General features: G+C 42.7%; 1 protein-coding gene and 1 pseudogene across 24 annotated transcripts in view; both read right to left on the bottom strand.

Annotated features, from left to right (window-relative positions):
* The window catches only part of Ppp2r2b (protein phosphatase 2 regulatory subunit Bbeta), a 291625-nt gene that overhangs the window by 112001 nt on the left and 154258 nt on the right, over positions 1-25366 (bottom strand). The gene's annotated exons all lie outside the window — the stretch shown is intronic.
* LOC131896232 (U2 spliceosomal RNA) lies at positions 15674-15780 on the bottom strand (annotated as a pseudogene).

The raw sequence follows: 25366 nt of genomic DNA on the forward strand, positions 1-25366 counted from the left end.
AGGATGCTAGATACAGGTAGGATTCACTTTGATCTGAAAATCTAGATCCTGGCACTCCTCCAGTTTGAAAGCACACTTTGCTGCTCATTGGCACAGCTTCAATGGCACAAATAGACTCATCTGAATCTATTTTGTTCAACATAATCAGAATCCACCAGGTCCAAGCCCAGACTGCCACCCTGTGAACTTCTTTGGCACTTCCTCCTAAATGGAAGCTCCCACTGATCATTAGGATGAAACATTTACAGAAAACATTTAGAGAGAAGCACTTTGCTCTCATTCATTCAGCAAACATTTATCGGGGGGCCGACTGTGTGCCTGGCACTGGGCCACGTGCACCTCTTCATCAGCTGCTCTTGGCAACAGCCCTGCAGGATGGCAGGCTCTGCTCTTTCAGTCATACAGATATGACTGAGCAGGATGTGAAATAATAACTAATATCGATAGTACTAATAAAGGATAAAGATGCGTGTGTGTGTGCGCAGACACAGACACAGACAGACACACACACACAGACACACACACACACACACCATATGAAGCACAAGCACTAATTTGTTCACCCCTCCCCATAGGACGGATGTCATTTTGTCGCCTCCAGTTTACAGAGAGGAGCCAAGGCACCTGGAGTTTATGTACTTGCCCAGTTATCCAGCTAGCTTTCAGCAACACCTGCCTTCTAACTTGAGAGTCTTTGCTCCTTGCCTTGGGGCTGTCCCTGTCTGGATATGGCTCACTGAAGACCGCATTAGGCCCTATTCCAGGGCCATCAATGCACAGCACTCTAACTCGCACTCACTCCTAATCCAGCGAGTAGTGCTATTCTTAATGATGCCGCAGATGCTGACCGTCTGGATCAAGGAGTGGAGGTCACTAGCCGCTGGCAGCAGGGCTGAGGCTGAGCTCAGGGTTACAAAGCACTGTCTCTCCATGCTGCCTGCTGATAGACGAGACAGAAGGGAGTGCTGGGAACCAAACAGCTTGCTCAAAGCTGTACCAGGACAAGAAAGACGACTTTCAAGAGGGGATAACCTGCACTGCCCACCCCATTCCAAAGACACACACACAGAGAGGGGGTGGGTGGTGGTGGTGGAGAAGCTGAAGAATGTGCAGAGAAAAACATAAGAAAAACAGCTCCATCTTGAGCGGTAGGTGAAAGATGTTGGGAAGCTCATTGCCCGACTGGTTTTTCTGGCTCAAGTTCAAAGGGAGATGGCTGACAACCAGGTGGTTGCCCACAACACGGGCTATAATAAAAAGCTTGTAACCCGGAACCTCTGAGAATTTATGGACAACAAGTACAGACTTTTGTGACAGTCAGCTTGCATGCCGCTCTTGAATAAATCTGTTTTGACCTACTTCTTAGAATTCACCGAGTCTGGACATTTCTTTTGTTCAAAGGGCTCTTATTCCCTTCTACTTCTCTCTAACCACTACCTCAACATGGTGGGTGGGTCCTCTATCTTCTCTTGACCTTTCTACCTGCTCCCTCCCTGCCAAGCCAATCTCCAACCCTCCCCTGGTCTGTCTAGCCCATATGTATCTTCCAGGAAGTCTTCCTTGATTTCCCTATTCTGGTCAGGTGTTCCCTGGAAGTATATTTTAAGCACCTTTACTTCTTCCTATGCTACACTGTAAAGCAACTGTTTGTTGGTTTCCTCATTGATACAGTATGTTAGCAATCATTGCATCTACAGTGTAGGGGTCTGAGCAAATTGTGAATCTCTCAGCACGCTCTTGGCTGGTCTCCCTGTTATAAATCTCTCACCTTCATGCTTCACACTACATCCTCTTAAGCTGTCTTTGTTTTTTTTTTATTTTCATCACTACCTTCTGAACCCTTGCACAGAAATCAAAATGGTGATGAGCCCTAGGGGAAAAGGGGTTAAGTCAGAAGGGACCCTGAGATCTTATGAAGTCCTGAAAGCACCCCAAAACTTAATCTGGGTAATAGAGACAGGGTGTACATCTGTAAAAAACATTGAGATGGACATTGAAAAATACCCTAAGTAATTCGTATCTTAGCACGAACAAACTGACTCTCTGATAGCCCACTCTGGTTGATAAAATCTGAAGAGCCCTGCTTTGGCATTGGAAGTCTATCACTAACTGGCATACTTGTCCACCTGCTTGTCAATCTCCCTCTTCTGACCTGTTCTTTTTAAACTCTTCTCACTTCTTTTCATGTCTGTGCTTAAAATCATGCTGCAAATCTTACCCTACATGTCTCCTTCTCTTACCCTTGCCTTCCAGAAACTCTTCTACTCTTGAAGGATGAAGACAAATCTCTCCAAATCTCAACAAACACACCAGTCTCATTATTTCCTTTCTCTGAGTCCTTGACCCTTATCTGGTTCATTCATGCCATTTTTTCTTGAAGATGATAAGCTCCTGGAAGGCAGGAACTTTACTGTATTTTCTATTCTTGTATTTAGTATGGGACCGGGCACATTGGTAGGTACTTAGTGTATATCTCTGTAGGTACTGAAGGATGACCTTTACTCCTAGCCCCTGAACAGCTGTGAGCTTGAATACAGGTTAAAAAAAAAGGCAGATTTTCTGTCTTATAAAATAAAAACATGGTGGTGCCCCAAAAGGACAAGTGACTTAGGATTCAAATGAGGTCTCAAACCCAGATTTTGGCACCCTGACTTTATGACTCAGCACAATGAATCTTCATCACCCAAATTCAATGTCCCCATTCACACAATGGGGACTTTCTCATGGGCTATTGTGAACAGTCAACAGGAGCATAAATATTTTGAGTTGACATTTGCCTGCTTGTGCACTTGGATAAAGAAAACACAATCACGCCCTAACAAACGCCCGGGTTTTCAACTACCATGAGAAGAGCCACCGACTCCCAGGAAACACTGAACACACACTAGACCTTATCATCAGAGCTATTACACACAAATGGGTGGTGTGAGAGAGAAACACCTACAGATCAGAAGGTAAGAAGAAGAGGACGGGAAGAGTGGGTGCACTGTGAGCGGCACACACATGCACACAAACAGAATGAGTCTCCTCTATTAGACATTCCTTAGAGAAATTCCAGCACATCCTATTAACACCGTCCCCAAGGCAAGAGCTGGCCTCTGACCTTTACGTATTTAATATCTCTGCAAAGATCCCGGAGCCGTAATCATCGTGAAATGGTACACAAAGGCAAGTGTATCTGGGAGTCCCGACAGCTTTCTGCTTTAGCTGTCACTCCTGTGATTCTTTCATTACTCTAATTCCTGGCGCTTCCCTTCAAACTTTTGACCTCAGGATAGCTCTTTGATCGCTCAACAGGATTTTGACGGGAAGGAGAGAGGAACACCGAGGAACGCGTTTCCATTGTGTTCTGACACACTCATTTACAAGACAACAGTTTAATAATTCTAATTCATATCCCCCTCTATGCACACAATCAATAATTCATGGCAATCCCTCTGCTGCATTTGTAGTGACAACAGAAAGGGCAAGATATTGCTTCTCTTCAACTCACCCTCCTTTCTTCACTTAGCCATACCTGGAGCCTGGAGAGTTCAGAATCTCAAGAAAACAGTTTCCATGGTGACTCTTCCTTTGAGTACCCAACTGCATTTCACTCATTCTGGGGTGAATTAATGCTCCTTATTGCTTTCATGCTAAATATATTGAGGATTAGATTTGATTTCCTCTGCAATGATACATTTTTATCAGGAAAATGGAAAGGAAAAACACAGCATGAAGAAACTGTCTTTCTGCCACTATCCTATTACAAAGGAGAAATAAAATAGTTCAGAAAAAACAACAACAAAACAAAACAAAAAACAACGAGCCATAGGCAAATGCACGCAAGTGCCTGGAAGCCAGGATACACATACAGTCTTTTACAATGTTAGAAAACCTGTCTCAGGACCAAATGACCTGAATTCCTCCAGCTGTTGAAGGTGGTAGAAGTTGACCACAACATAGGCTACAGAAAATACTTTGATTTTTGATGTACTAATACTGCTCTCCATCAACCCAATATGTCTAGATCATACTGAACACAGAAGTCTTTGAAGCAACAATATCACAGCTACTTGATATTTTAATATGGTGACTTTTGCTTTCTCTTAATCTACTGGTCTTCTTTATTTGTTAAAATAGGAAACCTTCCTAAGTCTCCATGGCAACCTGAATTCCTCTCCCACCCCCAGGGTGTATTGCCCTAATACGTCACATCTACTGGTTCACTTCCCCCACCGGACTCTAATAGGCAGTGCCTATGTCTGTTCTGTTCACTGCTTACCCTTCTGTCTGGCATAGCACATGGGGGGTGGGGCACAATAGTGGTAACTCAGGCACAGAAGTCTCCTTTAAGTCCCCTGGAAACATTCAAGGTCCTCAATTCTTTCCCATCCCAACTCCTGCTTCCCTTCTGTCCTGCAAGCAACAAAGGGTTAAAAGGAATATTCTGTATATGGGAGGAGGGGTGAGGAACAGGCATCATGGGGAGAGTACTTTCTCCACTACCACATATCCACTCATACAGTGTGGAATCTAGTCACCAGGCATCAAAATCAGGTAGAAAAGAGGAACCTTAGCCATTTGGAGCAGTGGTTCTCAACTCGTGAGTCACAACCCCTTTGACAAACCTCTATTTACAAAATAGTTACATTATAATTCATGACAGTAGCAAAATTATAGTTATGAAGTAGCAATGATAATAATTTTATGGTTGGGGGGTCACTACAGCATGAGGAACTATATTAAAGGGTCACAACATTAGGAAGATTGAGAATCGTTGATTTGGAGACAAAAAGTGAGTATATAATATCTACATTAAATATGATTACTTTAGAAGTCTGGGGAGAAGAATTGAGTAGAATCACTGATCTATGAAAGTTTACATCTAGGACGGGTTCTTTTGGGATCACCAGGAAGCAGGGCAGGGTTGAGTACAAACTCATTCCCTCAGATGTTAACAATGCTTTCATTCATTCTCCATACCATACATGCATGGACTTCTTTCATCTGCCTAACAAATTCAGGGATTAATGTTATTACTTTTTCATGTGATGTAAAGAAATTCAGATTCAAGAAGATTCTAGGCAGTTCCTAACATCCTAAGCTCAGTTAGTAGAAAAGCTAAAATTAAATCCACACAGCCTGGTCTTTGAGTCAATATCTTAACTACACCGTCATGAACCTCAGGCTCTTGGGGTCTGAGATAAGCAAATACTTGCACAAAGCATCTCCCATAGTCTCCTTTGATGGGTGAATGACCAAACTTCACTATGTTCACAAATGCTGCTGGGCAATCATCAGGATGCCTAGAGAGCCTCAGAAGATTCTAGATTTCAAAAGGAAAAGCACTTGAGTGGTTGTGTGAATGGTGGGTTTATGCATTTCTGTAACCAGGATGTGCACAGCCACAGCAGGACTCCTTGGGTTCACATTTCCATAGGTGGATGGTTGAGTGTGGCCTTCTCTTACAAAATGGCATTCTCCAATATCTTGAGAAGATCCTGGAAGGTATTCTTTTGGATTTCCTAAACTTGCTTGCTGAAATTCAGCAGCACTGTGCTGTTCACCTCGACTGCAGTCAGTGGCAAGAAAAAGGTCTCGGTATGCTGGCTCCTGGATATTTTTCATTTTCTACTTTGGATCCCCTCAACTGTGTTAAACATAGATATGATTTCTTAAGACCATGAAGGAAGCACATTAAAATTTAAAGGGCAAGACTGTGGGATATAATTTTTCCTATTTGAGTTCTCATTTTTAAATGATAAATAATAGCTGTTTATAATTGTAGGGTACAATGTGGTGCTTCCATGTATGTTTACATTATGGAAAGATTAAGTCAAGCTAATTAACATCATCTGTTACCTCATACCATTTTTGTTGTTGTTGTTGTTGTGAAACCATTTAAAAGTTATTTGTTTGGTAATTTTGAGCTAGCCATACATTATCATTGTCTAATCACTGGCTATGCAACTGATCACTAAGAATTCTTCCTCCTGTCTAACTCAATTGCCATAGCTTTTAAACACCAGCCACAACCTCAGCCCCTGGAAACCACCAGGTAACTTGCTGTTTCTGTGAGTCTGACTGTTTTAGAATCCACCTGTGTGTAACACCATGTACCCTTTACCTTTTTATGCCTGACTGAAACTGCACATTTTAATTTTGCTTCTTTGACACAATCCTATTTCTCAGCTTCCAGCATTAAGCATACGTAACTTTAAATATCATAAAATAGTTAACTATGTTTAGATGAAGTGATTTCTCAACTAAAGAAGAGCAGGGCATGGAGGAGAGATTTGGTTTAGTGAGTGTTGCCCATGAGAGCCAGCATTAGGAAAGGGATAAAAGTCTTAGCTCAGTGTTACTCATGACATTGTGTGACTCCTATAGATGGAATAATTGAAAATGAAATCCTCTCCCTATACTTAGCAATAAAAGGAATTATTACTTATCAAGCAGAAAAAAACATTATGTTTATGTTGCTTATCCATCCCAGGTCAGAGTTTACCTTGGATGTATAAAGAACATAAGGCCCCAATATTTGGGAAGACTATACATCTGCCATTAAAGAGTGAGGTGTCATGGCAGCTGGAACAGCTCTGAACATGTAGCCAGATACTCTGCATTTTCATGAGAAATTGAGATCTTTGTGGCTATTAGTGGGGGAGGGTACTCCAGGTGAGAGCTTGGAGGGAGGAACTTGGAGTGAGTGACTCTGCCTCTCTGCCAGGGCCATGCACCACACACTCACTGATTCATTTCTGCTCTCCTCATTGTTAGATAGCCCAGAACTCATTGTTGTTTTTAATATTCCCATAAAGAAAATACTATATCTATCATGAAGATACCCCTGATAGCAGAGAGTATTCCAAAGAAGCTAGAATGGATGAAAACAAAAAAACGGAGAGTGGTAGCTGTAATAATATTAAAAAAGAAAGGTGAATTGAGTACCTTTTGGCGAAGTGTGCTTTCTTTTTTATTTATTATTACAGTAGCAACTCAGGAATATAGAACAATGACTAGTTACTGGCCCCTAAAATGTCTGCAAAAGCAGTAGGAACGTGAGAACCCGGCAGCTTCAGGAACAAAGGGCAACGATGTATGTGTATTTATTGGTGTATGGGGGATCTGAAGGTACCAACTGTTCTGCTTATAGTTCTGGGCAGAAATGTAAAATGAGTTTTGCCAGAGCCCATAACGACAGTGTGCTGCGTTTATTATGAAATGATTAGCACCTTAGATGGCAGAGAAGGACAGATGTCATCTCTAGAGTCTCTCCTCTACTTTTCCTCAGCCTCCAGAGAGTTCAACTGAATGACAAAGAACTCAGGTTTGAAGTCACATGGATCCTGGCGTCAAAGTATAGTGTGTCACCTATTGGATGATGGCCTTTGGGAGACTCAATTCCATCTGTAAAACAATATAGACATATTCCCATCTTTTCATAGAGAGGCATGAAGGCCAAAGGATAAAGGAGCGAGCACAATGCCTGGCGTGAGGTAAATCCTTACAAAATAAAACAAACAAAGCAAATAAAACAGGGATGAGAATCTGGGGGCAGAGTGTGTGCATCCATTGAGATGTTTTAGGTTTTTCTTTATGAGAGGTTTATCATTTCTCAATGGGGGTCAAACTAATTTCTCTATCTGTATAGTTAGTTGGCTTTGGCTTCCCCTCTTTATCCCCAAGGTAGAACTATAAATATCTCATAGTGACTTGATGATGAAGGTGAGGGCCAAGGACTCTTTCCCCATTTGCTGTTTGAAAACAACCCTTTCAGGAGATACTTGATGGCTTGCAGGGATATTTATGACTCAGACCTCCTGGCAAAGTCTCTGATGCTGACTCATTTGTTACCCCAGAGAAAAAGAGGCAGCTGAAACCATCACTCATTAATTCTGCTTATCAGTCATGGCAAGAGGTCAGAGGTAAAACACTCAGCATAGGGTGACTATGTGGATCAAGAATTTCAATAATTCCCCTTTGACCACTTACACAGTAAGAGGATTTCTGGCATACACACACTCATAAAAGTGTCTGCAAGGTCCTTATTGCAGGGCATTAGCGAGGCATTGCTAAATAATAATTTTCTGTGGGATGCCGCAGCCCTCGGCTCTGAAAGCTCAGAAATGATCCTTTCTCTTCAAAACAAGAGAAAACCAAGTGACAGCAGATGGGAGAGAAGGAGGAACAGAAATAGAGAAGAGGCTGGATCTGGAATTTCCACAGTGGCTTTGGCCTTGAAAGCAAGAACAAAGGGCAGCCTTCCTCAAATGGAAAATAGAATACAAAACAACAGAGGTAAATTTTATAAACATTACCATGAACTAGAATAGCATTAATCAAATCATGGTGTTTATGCTCTAACCACCAACAAATATGGCATCCTTAAAACTCACCAAAGGCAAGAATTTAGGAATATGAAAACAAATGAGAAAAGAAATACTTATAGCTAACAGCTGCTGGAATACTTGGGGTCAGGGGTTTAGCTATACATCCTTGAATGCATTCTCTGTTCAACCCGCAAACACTACAAGGCTGTGTGTCCGTCCAAGTCTAGTTTATAGCTGGGAACATCAGGCTTGATGATGGTGGATAACTTGCTTAAGAAAACACGGCTGAACTGACCGATCCCAATCTTACGCTATTGCAGCTTCAGCCAAGAAAAGTTGCACTGAAAACAATTCCATTTGTTACTCATAAATTATTGACACACAGTCGTTCAAAATTTATGTGCGCAACATTACTCTTGGCTCTAGATCCAGAATATGAGTGAAAATTTGGGTCAGATATGGACTTCTGGACTCCCGGGAGATCTTAGCATCACTTGCTCTGTACATACAAGCAGCAGAGGCTCTGTCCTCACCATTTAGTGACTCATGTCCAACCCAACAACCAAGTAATGCAGTCTATGCACGTCTGTGAAAACATGGGGGAGCATTTACAGAATTGTGAAAACAGGACCAAGCATGCACAACCAATGGCACTTATGGGCTTGCTGATGTTAACAGAAAAAGCTTTGTGAGATTTGAAGTTAACTGGGGTGTGTGTGCCTCTTTCTAGTTTCCTGAACAGATAGGCCTAGTAGAGTTATTCTTGACTCTAAATAAATGAACAAGGTTTCTAATTTTAAGTAAGTGAAGTCTGAATGCATTCTAAGTAAGTGGCTAAGAACTATCCATAGACATTTGGCTTTCAGCAGCAACATGTAGACTGGCATCAACTTAAAAAAGGTGCATTTGAGGCAGTGTACATATACAGAGAGGGAGAGGGAGAGAGGGAGGGAGGGAGGGAGGGAGGGAGGGGGAGAGAGAGAGAGAGAGAGAGAGAGAGAGAGAGAGAGAGAGAGAGAGAGAGAGAGAATGAATTGATTTAGGAGGACATGTTCTAATTACTACCATGGGTGAGTTCTGCTTGCCAGACCCTTGTGTTTTGAGCTATTTGCAATATAGAGTTGAGCTTTCATACTGAAGGTTAGATTGATTAGTGACACTAACAACAGAGGTCAAAGTGGAGACTGTGGCAGAAGCAAGCAGCAGTGAGAGACACAGCAAGGTCAGTTAAAATTGCTAACATTTACTGAGCACACCCATGCACCACTCTTTTTATTTTTTTTTTCTTGCAGTGTTAGGGATAGAAGCAAAGGCCTCACGTGTGCTAGTCTCTAGTCTCTTGGACACCGTCTTAAATGCTTTACATATACCATAGCATTGGTGTGAGAATCACATAGGTGAAGCAGCATTTCCATTCAGTTTCTGCAGAAGGAGAGATGGTATTAAATGCTCTCTCTGCTAGGTCTATATAATCACTGATGTTTTACTATTTCTGCTTCATAGCTGAAGAAACAGGCACAGAATGGCTACTTGCTACTTCTGCTAATAGTTTTCATAACTGGGATTCATACCAGGTTTGTATGATTGCAAAGCTTAAGATCTGAACTGCTATAGCTTTGGTTCCAATACCTACTCCTACTTGGTTATATTCAGGCACCCCTCTGGGCTCCCCTCTTCTACTCTGTCTCTCCCCATGAGATGGGACTGTGGCATCTCAGTTTCCTTAGTGGTCAGACAGGACAAAAATCAGTATATACTCAAAGGGCTGGTGTGATATCCTAGATTCTATAACATGGAAGTGGTCTGTATAGTGCCTCCCATACAAAGAGCTGAGATCCATGTCTGGAATGAAGGCACTGGTCTCACCATACAACCTACTCCACACCAATGACATTTCCTCACTGGGGCCAGAGGAAGATTGAAAGTGTGTTTCCCCAGGAAAAGATGCAAAGGTCTGAGGTTAACGTGTAGGAGATGAACTGAGCCACACAAGAGGAAAAGGAATGGGGGGGGGGATGTGCTCCAGCTTCCACTGCCAGAATCCCCATATTTTTATTATTTGTATAAATCATTTGGCTTTGAAGACACCAAAGGCCAAGCCTCCAAGTGCACCGATGAAAATAAATTGGATAGCACAATAAATAACGGGCAAAACCAGGCTGCCAAATGAAGAAGGATTTAGATCATTTAAATCCTAGGCTAGGAGTTGTCAAATCCAGTTTAATGCTGATAAGTGTGGGATAATCACTCTTTGCAAACAGCCCTATCCCACCAAACACCCTCCTGCAACCCCTTCCGTTCTTTTACCTACCCTTTGCAAGCTGAAAGAAATCCGAGGGGATTTGCAGAGTGAAAAGGGATGTTATAGCCTGAGCAGTAGTGAGCCCAGGTTATTATATAATAATCCAAGATGCCTCTGCTGGGCTTAGAGGAAATATGAAGAGCTAATAGAATATAGTGAGGTTTGATTAGCTACAAAAGGACCCTGCATGGGAGTAGGGGTGAGACTTCTAATTTAAATGGCAGGAAGGGGTGCATCCTAGTTGGGTGTAATGCAAGAAATAAAGAATTAGGGACATTGCTAGGTCGTCTATTCAATGGCCTGAGGGTGGAATAAACATTGAAGGATACATGCTACAACAAGAGAAAACACAGTCATCAGATGGTCTGTTCTCAGCATTTGGGGCTATTTATACTGGCCTCCTGCCCACACCCAGAGACTTGGCCTAGAGGACAAAAGGCAGAGCCCTGCCTGATAAGACTAGAATCTTAGGAATGCTCATAACCAGCCGTTGCCTGATGGAATGATGAATGATTTCATTCACTCACCAAATATTGATTGAACAAATATGTACCACACGTTGTTCTAGAGCTGAGGAGGCTTCTTTGTGTAAAATAGACCGATGGTGACAGTCACTAACGATTGAGCGTTCACATTGGGCCACCTGGTGAGCATGCATTTGTGTTGTCAATCCTCCCAATGGGTCCATGACACGGGTACAACTCAGTGAGAGGAAACAACTTGCCAAGATCACACAGCCATGGACGATGCTTCCATCTGACAACCATCTCCACCCTCCCCTAACCCTGTTCTGAGCCTCCTCTTCTCCAGTGCTTCCAAAGAAGGAAGCCACAGTAGCCATCATGAAAAACGTAAATATACCTCTGCTGCTGTTTCCTGGAGACCCCAATATTACCACACATCCTAGACCCATGCACAGGTTATGTACGAGCTAGAGTGGCTTGAACACTCACACTCTGGTGTCATTTGACACTTAGTATAAACACCACCATGAGGGGGACAAAAATCAGGATTTTGCAGCTCTGTGTTTTCAGCCCCACTCAACCATCACCAAGTGGGACATGTGTTAGGTCACTTCTGCACCCCCAACAGGTTCTCTTTAGAGCCATTAACTTATTACCGTGTGCTCTCTAGCTCGGCACTGTCTAACAGCAATTACAATTTTAATTGTTCTAGTAGTAATATTTAAAAAGGAACAGGTTACCAATATGTTTTATTGAATCAAAACTATTATAAATACCATTTAGAATAACATTATTTATAACATCCACAACGTAATAATTTATAACATAATAACATTTATGTAATAACATTATTGAGCTTTACCATCTCCTTCTACTAAGTTTTAATTTCCAGCATGCATTTTACATGTACATCACTGGACATGAGCGCTCACTGTGGTTTTTGTGTTCATTCAACTTGTTCTGTCTAGCTTTGATGAGCTGTGCCTTCTGGTGGTATTTACTGAGTGTCTACTTCATGCCAAGATGTGCACTGGGCACTTTCACATACATCACACTTCATCTCCCCAGGGCCTCACATCACAGAAGAAGGACCCAAAGGATGCAGGTGCCTAAACTGTGGGGAAGATGGACTTTCACCTCTTCCATACTTCCTACTGCACCTTTCAGAGAGCACAATTCAACAAACATCTTGGGACTGGTGGAAGGTCCCTTAGTAAGTCACAGAGGAACCAGGATTTGAATCAGGTGTGCCTGACACAAAGGCTTGTGCTCATCTCAGATCCCTTTAATTCTCCCTTGTCACTTTAATTCTCTTAGAGTTGCTATTGCCCCTAAGGCAAGCCACAGAGACGCCCCAGTGCTTATGAAGCTGATCAGCCTCTTGTCTAAGCAGATGAATTATAGATGGGAGACTCTTCACTGGGATGCTGGATTTACTCTGTCTATGAGTTTGTGTGTGCAGTTTCACAGAGCTTCTTAGTATTTACTGTTACCAAGAAGGGTGTTCAGCCTTGGAGGAGCAAAAATCCTCAGCACAGGGGCCTCACCCTCAGTGTCACTTGGGAGACTTGCCTGTGTGTGTGTGTGTGTGTGTGTGTGTATGTACAGATTCATAAAAGACTGGGTTGAAAGTGACTTTAAATGGCTTCTTATTACTGTATGATATCATTTAGCATGAAATTATCTTCTAGTTTTAACACAGGAGTGAGAGAATTCCAAATATTAAGTTTTTACAAGTTAATTTGTGTGTGTGTAGGAGGTATACATGCCACAGTGAATGTGTGGAGGTTACGGGCAATGATATAGGTATCATTGCTAGATATTCTAGCATTATGTAGGTTCCAGGGATGGAACTCAGGCTGCCGGGCTTGTACTCCAAGTACCCTCACCCACTGAGCCATCTCTGGTGGCCCAACAATTAGTTCTTGAAAAAGGAATACCCCCTAAGTATTTTATCTCTTGCTGTGCAAGACAGTTGAGCATCTTTCAGTTAAGTGGTTCGGGCTCTGGCTCTGTTTGCCAAGTAACCAAGAGTCAGGCTCCTTATAGGCCAAGCGTGGCCTGGTCAGATACAGGGAAAACTCTAGTTAGATCCACACTTCTTAGGAAAATAGAAGTGGGTGGGCTCTTGATTCTAGCTCACACTAGAAAGCCTTCAACAAATTACGCAGAGAGCTTTCTAATGAAATGATTAATTAGCAATTTAATTAATTACAGTATTTATTGGCCAAACAGTAGGCATTTCTGGTATGATTTGAATTATGCATATGATAGTCCCTGTCCTTGAGGACAGCACGGCACAGCAATGGGCTCAGGCACATGAAAAAACAACTGTAGTAAAATGTGGTAAGGATATGGACAGGGTTCTACGTAACACACAGGAGGCATGTCTAAACAGGAACTAGAGAAATCAGGGGCCTACCTCTGGGGAAAGCATCATCTGTCATCAGTGCTCAAGTGAGAGGTCAAGTGAAAGCCAGTTTGGCCAAAGTCAAAGGACAGAGGAAGGATAGCACACAAGGAGACCCACATAATGTGGCACATTTAGAGGCCAGCACGATTTCATTTTGATATGAGCACGAGGCACTAGGGCTGTACAAAGGAAGAATACATCCAGATGACACTGGACAGAGACCTTAGAGCTCTTGGTGAAAATATTTTTGGATGGTAGGAAGAAAAGGCATCAAAGAAGCCAGAACTGTTGGAGTCTTGTGCTTTGCTCTGGCACTTCTCGCATTCCATGACCACTGGTTTATTGTCTACCTCTCTTACTATTCTGAGACCCTCAATGCAAGGGTTTCTGCCTTTATTTTCTGCAACGCATTGATATAGTGTCTGCTGCAAAACTGATGCTAAATACTTACCTTGATGAATTATGTCTGTGAAAACCTTTAGTATATTTGAGGGGACCCAGGTCTATTTGAGGGTGTATTTATTATCCAGAGGAATGGAGAGAAGGAGGGAGGGGGAAGAGGAGGGAGGGAAGGATGGTACATTCACCTAGATTCCTTAGACCTCCAGAAATTAATTTTTAAAATTATATATAAATATTTGCACTGTTTGAAGAGTAGGGGGTATTCATTTTACTTAGATTCTCAAAGGGGTCTAAGATCTCCAGGATTAGGAACACTGGATAGAGGAAAACCTTTGGCAAATATATTTTGGAAAGCAAACTACAATCTAGCTGGGGAAGGCTTCTTTGAGGTGAATCAGCTGGATAAATGCCAGTTCACACCAACAGTAGGAAGACGAACAGCCAGAGAGGGATATGGTCTAAAATTTACAACAAAAGGAACTGTGGGAATAGGCTTTACCAAAAGACAGTTGTATGGTGGCAAGCTGACCGACAGGGTTGTGATGTGAAATGTTCCCTAGCAGCTCTTGTGATGAAGGTTCGGTCCCCAATAGCTGTGCTATACTATAGTAGAAACTGCAGGGGCCTGGGCCTGGCTGGAAGAATGAAGTCTTTGGGGGTATACCTTTGAAGATTATGTCTTGTCCCTGACCCCTTCCTTCCTCCTTTCTACATCCTGGCTATCAGGGAGTCAGTAGCCTTATGCCACCATGCCTTCTGCAATGATGCTCTGCCACATCAGGTCCAGAAAGACTGGAACCAACTGACCACAACCTAAAAGCATCAAAGCTATGAGCTAAAGTAAGTCTTTCCTCCCTTACATTGTTCCTTCCAGGCCTTTGCCGCCGCTGCAACAGAAAATGAACCCAGTGATATTTATGAGAAAGGAACTTTGGAGATGATTGGCAGCTACTCAGTCTTTAAAGAAGAGCATTCTGAGCAGATGTGAGACTCTTCAGAGCAGGGGCATGAGAGGTAAGCAAGGAGCTTTGAAAGACACCGTGGGAATAGGCCAGTCAAAAGGAAGAACAGTCCCTAACAGTCAAGGGAAGGAATTCAAGGAAGGGATGACATTAGCTCTTGGTAATAAAGCCCTTGGGGCTGGGGAGATGGCTCAGTGCTGTGCAAGGATGAGGACTTCAGTGAGACCCCCAGCACCCACATAAAAGTCAAGTGGGCCGTACATAGCTGCAAGCTTAGCATGGGAGAGACAGAGATAGGAGAATCCCCTGGGGCTCGCTGGCCAGGTCGGCTGGTCTAGCTGAACCAACAGCTCTATAAACAAAGTGGAGAGTAGTCAAGAGAGCACCCAATGTCAACCTGAAGGCTCTACATGTACATGCAGGGGCATACACACACACACACACACACACACACACACACACACACACACACACACACACACACACACACCTGTAGGGGCTGGAGATGTAGTTCAGTTGGTAGAGTGCTTGCCTAGCATACACAAAGTCCAGGGTTCAATCCCAAATACTGCATAAGTTGAGTGTGGTGGTACATGTGTATAATCTCAGCACAGGTGGAGGCAGGAGGATCAAAAGTTCAAGGTCATCCTTGGCTACATATTGAGTTCAGGCCAGCTGGAGATAACAGGGCACTGTCTGAAGAAAAAGAAAACAAACAAACAAACAAACAAACACAGACCTTGAAGCTCTTGTGGAATTCATTTTCCTTCATCTTTCATGGATTTGAGTTTGCCAAATTAAAGCAGTATTTGTGAATGAGATTTCATATGTATGTATAGATGAAAAGTTTACAATGGCTAGTGATTTAAACTGGTAAGAACAGATACCACACTTGATCTTAGTCAAGTGACCGGGAAGGGATGATAGCTGTTCGCATAAATGGTATTTCTGTGTCCATGCTGGAAGCTTGAGGTTTTGATGTAGGATGTCTGACTCCTCCCTCTTCCAATGAGCACGTTTTGTTTTATAGAGATGGTTTCATTTACTGTTCATGTCAAGGTGACAGAAATAAGGGGGAAGGACTCGTTCTGGTTCATGGCTCAGGGGATATGGTCCATCATTGTGTCACGATGGGGAAAGACATGGTGGCTGGTGACTCCGGTGGAGAGAGAATATGGCCATGATTATGCTGTGTCAGCAGTCAGGAAGCAGAGCCATCTGTGAGGGACTAGGCTAGAAAGTGTCCTCCCTTTCTCCTGTAACCTGCTACCCTCAGCTAGACCACTGTCCATGGCTCCACAATATCCTAAAAACCATCAGCAATGGGGGACCAAGTAGTTCAGATGAATGAGCCTCAGGGGGACATTTCACATCCAAACTTCAACCAAAACACTATCGTGGATGAAATGAGGAATGGTCCCCACAGGCTCAGGCATTGGAACACTTGGCTGCAGCTTTGCTGTCTAGGGAGATGACGAAATTTTTAGGCTGTGGAACCTCACTGAAGGAAAGTATGTCACTTGGGGTGGGCTTTGGCAGTCAATAGCCTTGCCCCACTTTCCGGTTTTCTTTCTGCCTCATGTGTTCATTTGAGGTGTGAGTTCCTAACTCCCTGTTCTGGCCACCAACCCTGCTGTTGCTGTTCCATCCCCAACAGTTTCAAGTCTAGCCCAGCCCTCAGGAGGCGAAAGCCAAACTTACTTCCTTGAGTGGCTTCTGATCATGATATGGTATCACAGCAATAAAGAAGTAACCAATATAGACACATATGGGGGAATACTTCATTTTGAAGACGCAATGGATAAATGATTATGTAAATACAGTCGTCATGTATGAAACAATTTTCAATTAAAAATAATGAGTGTTCTAAAAGAAACGAAGATCACAGGAGGGAATGGTTTCATAAGACATAGTCTCATCAAAGGAACACATTAAAAATGTGCATGCCTGGGTCCTATTCCAGTTCCAACTCTTTAGGGATGAAATTTAAGAATATGCCATTAAAAATTCCAGAAATTCCTAAGTTTGCAATAGAATTTTTCTTTTCCTTTATTTTCTCATACAGTACATCCCCACTGCAGCCTCCCATCTCTCCACTCCTCCCACCATAGAAAATTTGAAAATCCTTGCTTAGCGACAGTGAAGCAGACTCCGTGAGAAAGGCTCCAACCTGGTAGACGCCCATTTTCTCCACACGTGTATGTACTTGACATGTTAAGAATGCGAAGTGAGCTTAACAGAGCACCATAGCTGAATGAAGCAGACTTTTAACCTCCCAGAACATTTTTATACATGTTCAGTTGTACTTAGAGGCTGATGTTGGAGGTGCTGACACGAGGAGCAGGGAGCAGGTGTGAGTTGTTGGCTGCTGGTGGTGAACATTCATACAAACCCCACCTTCACATGTATTCTTTGGACAACCAAATATTTTTTTTCTACTCTTATCCCTCAGACTAGAGTCAATATCTAGGGGGAAACAGTGTCCTGGTGCTGCCCTCTCGACAGGTGGTGAGTGATACACATGCTCTGAGGGTCCTGTCCTAACAAGAGTCAGATCACCCTTTTTTGGGTTTGATAGAGGTGCCATCCTGGCCTGTGATGCAATAGTGAGAGTCCATGATTTTAGGTCATATGACTTGAAACTTACTCTACTCTGTCATATTTTACTCATTCTTGCATGCTATCCTAAATAAGTCTTCAAAATAGCAGAGTGAAAAATATATTTTGGGTCAACTGTGCTTTGGCAGATCCACATGAACTTGATTTCCAAATATAAAATAGTAGGACATATGGTTCTAGGTAAGAAATTGCAATTGCTCTGTGCATGTGTGAATTAGTGAGTGAGAGAGTACATGCTCTATGAATGTGTGTATGTGTGTGAGAGAGGAGGGGAGAGGAGGAGAGGGAGAGGGAGAGGGAGAGGGAGAGGGAGAGGGAGGGAGAGAGAGAGAGAGAGAGAGAGAGAGAGAGAGAGAGAGAGAGAGAACGAGAACACACTTGCTTGGGTATATACCTTGCTGGTGATTCTTCATTGAGGTAATAGGATTTCCTTAATCGAGCCCATTAGACTATCTTCTTGTAATTATCTCTGGGGCCAATCTGTCTATGTAATGGGCTCTGGAGGAACTGAGCACTCACGTTCTTACAAAGGAAATTGTTGTGCGTGTTGTCAGAAGAAGGCCGTCCTGAAGAATTACTGGCTAACCGTCTCAACAACCACCCAGGGGACTTTGCTATGATACCAAAGGAAACTGCTGGAGCTGAGACTTTATTGCTCCAAAGGGGATTTCTTTTTTCATGGGCTTTTTAATAAATTTAAAATGTGCATGATGCCAATGGCTTTGGGGACCCGATGCCATCTGGTGAGGTTGGGCAGGCTGCTGCCTGCCTGCTCTCTATGTGAGAGGATACAAAATCTAAAGGTTGGAGAGACTGCCAAGACTGTTAACGGCTTCAAGTATAACAAGTGACTAGCTCCCTTGCCTCACTAGATTGGAATAGCCAGTCTTCTTGATTCCCCTTCCCTGGATAGTTGATACCTGGCATTGTGGGCATGAACAGTAAATGTCATGGAGTGTACTTGAAGAAAATTGCATTGTGCAACGGGAATTTCATTCCTCCATTTCTTTCTGCAAATTCCTGTGCAGGGTAGAGAAAGGATTTATAAGGAAGAAAACAATGATAACAGAATAGTAAATGATAGTAACTCTGTGAGTTGAGTGTGCCCTTCCAAAGTGGATCTGGAGAAGTTATAATCCCTAATTCTCCAGAACGGGGCTGATTTAGAAAAAGGGTCACCACAGAAGTACTCGTTTTAGATGACGTCATTAAGATGGGTTCTAAGCCAATGGGATTAGTGTCCTCATGAAAAGGAAAACTTGGGATAAAGAGAAAACACCATGTGAACATCAAGGCAGAGGAGGAGTGGTCTATCCCTACCCATGGACCATCAAAGACTGCTGGTAAACCAGCAGACCCTGGGGCCTCCTCCCAACATCGTGATTATGGGCTTTTTCAGAAATGTGAGATAATACATCTCAGCTGGTTAAGGTGCCTGACCTGTGGTACCTTTCTATAGCATCCACGGTAGATTAATGTAACAGGGACCGGTTCAATACTGAGAAGTTTGCTCATCTCATTTCAACCTCTTCAAAGCCTTTTGGCTTGAAGATTGGTGTGAACTAGTTATCAGTGGGAATCGATAGCTTGGTGGGTAGTTGGAAGGGTTCTTGGTCTTTTCTTTACCAACACGGCCTTCACTGACCTGAAAGGACTGGGGTGCTGGGATTCGCACTCTCTCTCCATACATGGCTTAAAAGTGTGTGAAATGAGCAAGGGAGGCCAAAGGAAAGCATTGCATCCTGGGCTCTCTCCAAGTGTGAGCCACGCAAGTGTTCTGTGCAGAAGGAGAAAGTGATGGACCCCTTGTATATACAGTAAGTGGCAGTTGATAATAATTAAATTAATTAGTATTATTAATTAAGACGGCATTCCTGTGTGTTCTCACCGTTCACCCACTTTCCTCCCACAAATCTAATGCAATCCCAACTTCTGGAGCGCTGAAGCTCCATCGTGCTTAATTTTTAAAATGATCACTTCAGTTTTTGGATTCTGCTTGAAACGTATTTCAAATCCTCGTCCTGGCGAGTTGATCTCTTCCAGCGTCCTCCCAATAGGCCCTTTGCAGTGCAGAGAAGCAGAGAACACTGACCGGGAAAGCCGAAAAGAGTGAGAGCCCCACAGGCCATACGTTACAATGTGCCTCAGATATGATGGTCACAAAATCATTAAGCAAATATTGCTGCCAATCAGTCTGCCTCAGCAAGTGGTTATAGGTAGGATTACCGAGATTAAAACCAAGACCAACGGCGTGCAAATATGGGCCCGACTGACCTTATTGATTCTCCCCCACTGAGAGAGAATCACAGCTTAGCAGGCAAAAATCAATTCAACTGCATTATGTTAAGCTGAGTGCAGGTTTATTCAACACCATGCCTGGAAATCACTTGATAAAGTAGCAAAGCCCAACAAAAACCAACAACCATACCTATATAAAAATATGCAGGCTGGTTTACGGATCCTTATATATTTACACAAATAAGAATCTGCTCCTCTAACTTGAAATCTGAAATAAAATGGAGAAGAAAATAAACCCTTCTACAATTCTCTTTCCCTCCCTCTATTTTTTGAAAGGATTCTTGTGTTCACTTGGCCACATCAGCCACCCCAGATTTCAGGATGGAGTGACAAGAGCAGACATAGATTTATATGTCTACAGCCAGAGACGGTAGCTGCAGATTGCTCCTGAGGAATTCATCCCTTTTGGCTTTTACATTAAAGGAAGCTGGCTCTTGGGCTTCAGTGCACTGCAGGGAACAGAAGATCCATTCTTTCCTTCCCCAGTGAGAACTTACAGGCTGAAGAGAGCTTTCAGAACCAACAATGGGTGGAAAAAACTGGCCTTCCAGCAGTGAGAGCAATGTGAATGTCCACCCCTACCCTCCTGTGTGTCACCAGGGGACCATCCTGTGTGCTCCTCAGCACTGGGACCCCAGCCAGGCAATCATTTGTGCTTAGGGATTCAGCTTTAACCCCAAACCCTACAGAGAGCCAAAAGGAGAGCCTTCCCATTTCCAATCGCTAGGCAACACTGAGCAACACATTTTACTGCAAGGACTTATTTGTGGTTCGGACTGAGAATAGCTTTGAATTCTTTCCCCTTCAACCATGCTACCTACTGAGCCAGCCTTCCCTGCTAAGACATGTTTCTTCTACCTTTCTTCTTCCACAGCTATTGTGGAATTTTAGGTATATTCTGGGTCTCTGGTAAGGAGCCTGTGAGGCAAATGAAGTTTCTTAAAAAAAAAGTCGTATAGTCAGCACAGAGATCTGGCGATTAGGAGACCAAGGGTCAAATTTACATTCAGTTTGGAATATAAACTGTCCATTCTCAATTCAACAGGGGAAAAAAATCATCAACCCAAATGCTTAAATTGTTCCAACTTGGGTCCCTAGGCAACAGAGAACATCTTTGCAGTAGTGTGGAGCTTCATGTGCCTCTGAATCTAAGAGGTTCTGGAGTGATGTGGTTGGGATGAGAACAATGTAGTGGTATGAGGAACAAGGGGTTGAAGCCATCAGGTCTGAGTACTGACCCCAGCTCTTCCATCTTGTGATCCTTCACCCCAAGCTATCTTCAGCATCCAGAGCTTCTTCGCCTCAGAACAAGGATTCCAAGCACTATTCTAAGCTTTTGAACACTTTCCCCTAAATGAGATAATAGAGACCTAATTCTCAGGGTTCTGCTGGAACATCTAATAAGAAAACAATATACTAGCAGTTTGGGGTGTCGTTGAATGATGATGCAACTGTCATGTAGGTAGAAGAACAGTCTTCAAGGACGTTGTCATGAGCATCCTGTGCCAAAATCAGGACACTCTAAACTTCTAAGTCACTGCATCTCTTTGAACTTTGATTTCCCCCGTATAAACTGCTTGCTTTCTATACAGGGAGAGAATGAGGTAACAGGAAGCATGGTTGTGTTTTAAAATGGTGAATTGTCCTAGAAAAGCAAGTCCCCTTTAGAGAAACCCACTTTGGCTTTTGCAGTGAGAAGCACATGCGGTTAGTTCTTGGCTCAGTGACAGAGCTTAATTGGCCTGGCTACGAAAACCTTACAGAGTTATTATGTGCTACACCTGTGATGGCCATGCATCATGTTAATCAAAACAATTAGGTTGGGGACCCAGAGAACAGCTTTCACCACTGTGCATAACCCTCCTCGCTTCCAGAAGGAACGAGCAGCTGCTTTCTGGTCCCTCATATTGCTTCTTCCCATTCTCGGAGAGAGCTCTCAATCAGATCCACCTCAGCTGAACAGCATCCATCATGGTGTCATTACACATCTGTGAGGAAATCCTGACTGACTTAGAAACAGCTTTGGGGCTCTGGGTAAAGAGAACCACATGTACTAATCACTGGACAGAACAGAGAGCTGGTGACAACCAGAGACAGGGCCAAGACGGTTAATTGCACTGGTGTATTCCAGAGGAGGGGGAAATGAATCGGAAGATGGGCAGAGACTTAATTCTCTAGCCTGGGAGGGGAAGAATGAGGAGACTTTTGGGACAAAATGATCTTGTGTATTTGTATTTTCCCCAGGAAACTGAAGAATCGCTCCACGTATATTTTGTTGTGTGGATTTATTTTCACCCACAGGCAGAGCAGCCTGAATTGATCATTTCTGATGGAAAATGCAGCACGAGTAAATGCTGGCTCTGTGTTGGCATAATACTCTAGATTTGATCCCATGTGATAAGATGGCCCTTGGGGGCACTCCAAAGCCCACTGTGAGCTGAGGCTCTGGAAGGGCAACTCAGCCGGTTCACAGGTTGGATTCAAATGTAGGCTCTCAGCATCGAGCCTTTCCTACACTGGGCTGGCTGCTATCTGTGGACAAGGCATAATTCAAGAGTAACAGAATAGGCTGGATTTACTAACAAGACCACAGACCCTTCCATGGTGCTCACCACCTGCCAATCACCTGTTGTAGAATCCAGGTTTTCAAAGAGGCTTTTTCCAAAATGGCTCCATATCTCTAAAATAGCCATGATGGAAAGGCCAGCACCCTGTTTCCGACCACCTTCTCTGCCATCACTGAGTCAGAGAAAACTTCTCTTGTCTCCCTCAAGTAGATGGGTTGGCTGTGATATCATGCGATGGATAGAGTGGACAGTATCAGTGGATCATTTCGTCTGGGAAGATCCTCATAGTGGGTTTTGGTCTGGTTTTCTTTGGCTTTGTCTAGAACCAGACTGAATCATGATACCTGTGGTTCCCATCCTATGCATCAAGCATCTCGCAGTGCCCCAGTTAGGTTTCCATTGCTGTGATAAAACACTACAGCCAAAAACAACTTGGGAAAAGATAGGGTTCATTTGGCTCACACTTGCACTGTTAAGCAAAGTCAGGACAGGAACTACTCAAGCAGGAACTTGAAGGCAGGGACTGAAGCAGAGGCCATGGTTTATTCAGCTTGCTGTCTTATAGAACCCAGGACCACCTGCCCATAGATGGCACTGCCCCTAGTGAGCTGGGCCCACTCACATCAATCATGCCAAGCCAGACAAATGCCCTATTGACCTGCCTACCGGCAAATCTGATGGAGCAAATCAACTGAGGTTCCTCTTCTCAGATAACTCTACCTTATGCCACGTTGACAAAAGACTAACCAAGACACATGGCAAACTCATAGGGGTTGCTGTAAAGTATTCTAAAAGTTGAGGAAGGCATGGAATTAGCTCAGTGGCAGATTGTGTACATGGTCCTACTTGGTGTGCACAGAGCTCTGGGTTTTATCTCAGCATCACAAAATGAAACCAAAGTAAAGTAAATATATTCAACATCTGCCAAATACTGTGAGAACTAACATGAGGGAACTTGCTGCTCCAACATTAGCATGTGGTTGGTGACATATTCCCTTCAATCATTGCAAGGATGTATTTATAGAATTGAACATAATTAAAACCATACTGGATCCAAATCAATGTCAAACAGATAAGGAGGTACCCAAAGGGACCCCAAGATTTGAGAAGCTGGGTGGAGTCTAATGGGGTCCATATGTAATTATAATGCAGAATAAAGTGAAAACATTAATTAAATTTATGTGCACCATTTCTTTTCTTTTTTTTTTTTAAAGTCACCACATTGCTACAGTACACCTGGTTATTAACTAGCTTAGACCTACCTCCTTAGTAGACAGAACTGCTAGGCATTTCTTCCAGCCCAGTAGAAATGTGAAGGTGATTACTGCAGTAGTGAGCATGCTTTGGGCAAGATAGCCTAGGACCCTCAGCTCTAGGAACCTCAGAAAGGCTGATGCTGCTGAGCAGCAAGTGGCAGAGTGAGGGATGTCCACTGAGACTAATTTTTCAGGACAAGGACTGTGATGTTTTCAATTTAGCTGTCACTATAGAGACAGTTGTAGATATTAATATGCTGTTGTATGAAATGACAGTGAATGGTCCCCTTCACCCAGTTTCTTCTAACTGTATCAACACCTTGTGAAACATTAGGACTGCATCACAACCAGGATGCTGATGTTGATTCAGCCAAGGTACAAAACATTCCCCATGACTGTCAAGGTCTCTCATGGTACCCTCTCATAGCAACGCCCACCTCCTTCCAGGCTCACTCTCTCTGTAACCTCTGACAACTGCTCATAGCCTCTCTGTTTCTATAATCTTGTCATTTCAAGAGTGTTACTGGAGTGAAGAACAGATTTGCAGTTGCCAGAGGTAAAAAGAGGTCATGACCCAGGTCACAAACTTTGAGAATTGGCTTTTTTTCCATTCATCCTCAGTTTTTGAGGTTCACCCAGGCTGTTGTGGGTACCAGTAGTTTACTCTTTTTTGTTGCTGGGTTGTATCCCAGAGCCTAGAGATAGCATAGCTTGCTTAGTTATTCACTATGTAAGGATATCAGAGTTATTTAACAATTATGTAAAGTGTTGCTATAAATATCATTTATAAGTTGTTATGCATTTTTTTTTGGTGCATGAGCATACATTTTTATTTTCTAAGATAAATGTCCAGGAATGCAATTCTTGGCTACATCATTTGTTTTATAAGAACTTGCCATATTGTTTTCCAAGATGGCTGGACAGTCTACATTCCCACCAACAGTAGGTGAGTGAGAAAAGATTCTCTGGGTTCTAGCGTAGTGGTGTTCCTAGTTATTACTCAGCTACTGTGATACATGTGGTCTGAATTTGCATTTCTTCCATGGCTACCTGTGTTCGCCATATTTGGATGAACTTGATTTTGTTTGTCTGCTATTACTGATGAGGTGTCTGATGTCTTTTGCCATTTTCTAAGCTGACTATATTTTTGATACTGAGTTTTGAGGGCTCTTTGTATACCTAGAAATGAGTGTTTGTCTATAATTTGAAATATTTTTCTGTAACTGTTTCATTCTCCAATTAACCTTTTGCTGAGTAAGTGATCTTCATTTTGTCGAGACTCAATTTACAGATAGTGCATTTGATGTCAAATGTAAGGACACTCTTTGGTTATAGCTGAATAACTTTCTATTTTTCCTACTTAAGAAATAACTTTATTTATAACTATGATCCACTCTGTAAACCTAGTTACTCTAGAAGCCATTGTTGAAAGACTGTATGTTCACTATTCAACTGTTCTGCACCTTGGCAAAAATGTATAGAACATCTTTTGTATGTATCTACTTCTGGATCCTCTATTCTTTTCCACTGGTCTATGTCTTTAACCTTTTGTTAGGGATACAATATTGACAACTGTAGATCTGTAATAAATATTAAAATCAAGTAGATACAACCCTCTTTTTACTCTTAAAAATCCATGATTTAACTATTCTAGTTCCTTTGATTTTTCTCATATATATATATATATATATACACATATATGTATGTATATATATAAAATCTATAAAATAATTGGTAGGATTTTGATAAAAGCTGCATGAAAGGTGGG

The sequence above is a fragment of the Peromyscus eremicus genome, chromosome 19, assembly GCF_949786415.1.
Source record: "Peromyscus eremicus chromosome 19, PerEre_H2_v1, whole genome shotgun sequence".
In the NCBI taxonomy this organism is placed as follows: domain Eukaryota; kingdom Metazoa; phylum Chordata; class Mammalia; order Rodentia; family Cricetidae; genus Peromyscus; species Peromyscus eremicus.